We start from the raw sequence: 4,823 nt of genomic DNA on the forward strand, positions 1-4,823 counted from the left end.
AAATAAGTCCAGTCAGAGAAATGCGTTTATTGCAACAATCTGAGGGAATACAATCGAATATATCGAATCGAATACATTCTATAAGTATTCGATGTGCTTTTCGTTACGATCCTCAATTCGATTACACTAATTTGAAGGACATACAACTAGGTTCAATGAATAAAATTTGTAACCATTGCTCAGCTAAAAAGTGGAATGATGAAGCACCAGGTATGTGTTGTGCTGGGGGTAAAGTGTCTCTTCCGGAACTGTATGAACCACCAGAACCTCTAAAAGCATTGATTTTAGGAACTCATCCATTATCACAAAATTTTCTACACAATGCAAGAAAATATAATACGTTATTTCAAATGACTTCTTTTGGAGCAAAACAGATTACAGAAGACAATTTTATGCCAACATTTAAAATTCAAGGGCAAATTTACCACTATATTGGAAGTTTACTTCCTGCGCCTGGAGTAAGTCATCAATTTTTACAAATTTACTTCATTTCTGATGCTGATCAACTTACAGTTCGCTCAAATATCGTTCCAGATTTACAAAGGGAGATAATAGAAATATTACAAGGAGTTTTACTTCAAAATAATAATTTAATCAAAAGTTTTAAATACAATGTTGAAAATAGAACGGCACAAGGAAATGATGATTTTCAATTAATAATTCATGCTGACCGTGTACCTACAAATCAACATAGAGGGCGTTACAACGCTCCGACTACAAATGAAGTAGCTGTGCTATTGGTAGACGAAGAAAAAGGGCCGAGAGACATAGTTTTACACTGCCGAGATGGTAATATAAAACGTGTGTCCGAACTTCATCGAGCTTATGATCCTCTTCAATACCCTCTCATGTTTCCCGGAGGAGATGATGGGTACTATCTAACTATTCAACAGGTTAATAATACTAATAATCGTGGACAAAGTAAAACAGTTTCCTGCATGCAATTTTATGCTTACAGACTTATGATTAGAGAAAATTCTACAAATCATTTACATTATTTTAGAAATTTATTCAATCAGTATTGTGTTGACATGATGGCAAAAATGATCACCGAAAGATTAGATTTTATAAGACGTAATCAAAAAAAATTGCGTGCCGATGACTATATACATCTAAGAGATGCAGTTAATGCGGATGCAAATGTCAGTGCCGCTAATATAGGCCAGTATGTTATTCTTCCATCATCTTTCACACGTTCACCACGGTTTACGCATGAAAAAACTCAGGATGCTATGACGTATGTACGTAAATTTGGACGACCCGATTTGTTTATAACTTTCACCTGTAATCCTGATTGGGTAGAAATAAAGATCGAATTGTTTCCCGGACAAAAATCATTTGATAGGCATGATATTATATCTAGAGTTTTCCACCTCAAATTGAAAAAGCTTCTGGACCTTATAACAAAGAAAAAAATATTTGGTGCAGTTAACTGCTATGCATATAGCGTGGAATGGCATAAGCGAGGATTGCCCCATGCTCACATACTTCTATGGTTACAAACAAAAATTCAACCTGATGAAATTGATCTGATTATTTCTGCTGAATTGCCAGATAAAAATCGTGATCCGCTTTTACATGACATAGTCTGTAAAAATATGATACATGGCCCTTGTGGCGAGCTTAATAACTCTTCAGTTTGCATGCAAAACGGTAAATGTTCGAAAAACTATCCTCGCTCTTTCATTTCTGAAACACAAACTGCTGATGATGGCTACCCAACTTATCGTCGAAGAAGTCCTGAAAATGGAGGACATACTGTAACATTAAACATGCGTGGACATATGGTAGATATTGACAATAGATGGATCGTACCATATTGTCCATATTTATTACGATGCTTTAATGCTCACATTAATGTTGAGTTTTGCCATTCGGTGCAAGCAATAAAATATATTTGCAAATATATTAATAAAGGATCAGACCAAGCTACATTTTCTGTACAGAATGATAAGGACGAATTACAAAAGTACGTTAATGGTCGATACATTTGTACTTCAGAGGCAACTTGGAGATTTTTTGATTTTTCCATACATGAAAGATTTCCAACTGTTATGCATTTGGCTGTTCATTTGGAAAATAATCAACGTGTTTATTTTACAGAGGAAAATATCCATCAAATTCTTGAAAATCCGCGTAAAACTACCCTTACTGCTTTCTTCGAACTCTGTCAATCAGATGACTTTGCAAGAACACTTTTATACATTGAAGTTCCTAGCTATTATACGTGGAACAATAATAAATTTTCAAGAAGAAAACGTGGAGAGAACGTGGAAGGATATCCTGGCATCAAAAAGGACACAGCCCTTGGTAGAGTATATACTATTCACCCAAATCAAACTGAATGTTTTCATCTCCGTATGTTGCTACACCACATATGAGGACCTACATCATTTCAGAGCCTAAAAACTATTAATGGTGTACTCTACCCGACTTTTAAAGCTGCTTGCGTTGCACTCGGTCTTTTAGAAAATGATGATCACTGGAAAGTTACTCTCATTGATGCTGCTATATCCGAATCGCCATCTAAATTAAGAGATTTGTTTGCCATAATTTTAGTTTATTGTCAACCTTCTCAACTTAAAATATTATGGGAAACATTTCAGAAATATTTCTGTGAGGATATCTTATACAGAGAAAGATATCAGAGTAACAACAATAATTTAACTTATTCTGAAGAAATTTTTAACCAAGACCTCATCGAAATAGAAGACATAGTTGTGAGACTTAGTGAAAAATACTTATGTGATTATGGTTTGCCTACACCAATTCGTAACCAACAAACTATTTTCAATCCTTACGACTCAACATTCAGATATTCTTATGATATCAATGAGCTACGAGATTACGTAAATGTCAATCTTCCTAAATTGGTACCTGATCAGCGACTGGCATACGATTCAATAATTGATAGCGTTCACAAAAATCAAAATAAAGTATTTTTTATTGATGCTCCTGGTGGTACCGGCAAAACATTTTTGATTAATATGCTCTTGGCTTGCGTAAGATCTATTGGGGCTTTAGCTCTTGGCGTAGCATCATCCGGTATTGCTGCAACGCTTCTCAGTGGTGGCAGAACTGCGCATTCTACTTTTAAGTTACCCTTAAATGTCTCATGTGGACAAGATTCTGTTTGTTCTATTCGTAAAAATGGTCAACTTGGACAAATTTTACAAGATACAAAACTCATAGTATGGGATGAATGCACAATGTGTCACCGAGCTCACATTGAAGCTATTGATCGTACTTTAAGAGATATTAAAAATTGCGATAAATTGATGGGAGGTACAACGTTCGTCTTTGCTGGTGATTTTCGTCAAACCTTGCCAGTTATTGCAAGAGGAACTAGGGCGGACATCGTCAAAGCATGTCTTAAATCATCGCCTATTTGGAGATTTGTGCAGACATTCAATTTGAGAACAAATATGAGGGTGTATCTCGGCGGAGGTGATGCTCAATTCCCTTCAATGCTATTAAGTATTGGAGATGGGACGATACCGAATGATAATGGCAATATATCCATTGATCAAAGAATAGATAATATTGTTGATAACATCAACGATTTAATATCCAAGGTTTACCCTGATATTGAAAATCTTTTACAAAAATCATACCACTGGCTATGTGAAAGAGCAATTATAACTCCACGAAATATATCTGGTTTAGAAATCAACAACATTATTTTACAAAAATTAGTTGGAGAAAGTAAAGAATACCGATCAATAGATACAGTTTTCAATACTGAAGATGCAGTACATTACCCTCTAGAATTCTTAAATTCTCTTAATCCAGCAGGGTTCCCACCACACAATCTTCAACTTAAAGTTGGAGCTCCAATAATTTTGCTACGCAATCTCAATCCTCCCAACCTATGCAACGGCACTCGATTGCAGGTAAAAATTATGCGGAGTAATATCATCGAGGCTACAATCTTAACAGGACCTGCAACAGGCGAGATCGCCCTTATACCTCGCATACCTATGATCCCCACCGACTTACCATTCCAATTTAAACGTCTGCAATTCCCTATTAAAGTATCTTTTGCCATAACAATAAATAAAGCGCAAGGGCAGACATTTAAATATATAGGACTCGACTTACGTTCAGATTGTTTTTTTCACGGACAATTATACGTCGGACTTTCGAGAACGGGTAATTCGAAAAATCAATTTCTTTTATTACCAAATGGAAAAAAAACAACAAAAAATATTGTATATTCCGAAGTTCTATAATGTAACATATCAATAAATCCAAATTCTAAGACATGATACGCGGGCAAAGCCGCGACGGGGGATGCTAGTAGCTAATATACGAAATTATCGAAAGCATGGAACATTCCAGAAATTCTACGGCGTAGAAACACCGAAAAGCCGTTGGACAGAGATGGAACACCAAGAAAGAGAGAAACCTAAGTGCAATAAATGAGGGGAGTTCACTGGCCCGATCATGAAAACTGCTGTTCTACCGAACGTGTTTCCTCGTTTCCCAGTGACAATTATCAGCTTTCAGCGTACCAGGTTAATTTAGGAACAAATACGAAAGTTTCATTTAAATTGTTTTCAAATTTTTCGTCATTAACGTAGCCTCCAATTCAAACGTTTATTAATTACTCAATTTCAATCATTTTTATTTGTTGTTTAGAATGCTTAGAATTTCCTTTTTTACATTATGACAGGCGACAAGAGATTAGGTTCCGTATTCATTTTAAACAACGACTAAAAATGTTCTACCAGTTCAGTTTTTTTATTGTACTATACCAATGGGGTGCCGAGCGGTTCGTTCGCGACCTACGTCAGGCCCGGTTTTCATAGCCGACATTGCAG

The sequence above is a fragment of the Osmia lignaria genome, chromosome 10, assembly GCF_051020975.1.
Source record: "Osmia lignaria lignaria isolate PbOS001 chromosome 10, iyOsmLign1, whole genome shotgun sequence".
Taxonomy (NCBI): Eukaryota; Metazoa; Arthropoda; class Insecta; order Hymenoptera; family Megachilidae; genus Osmia; species Osmia lignaria.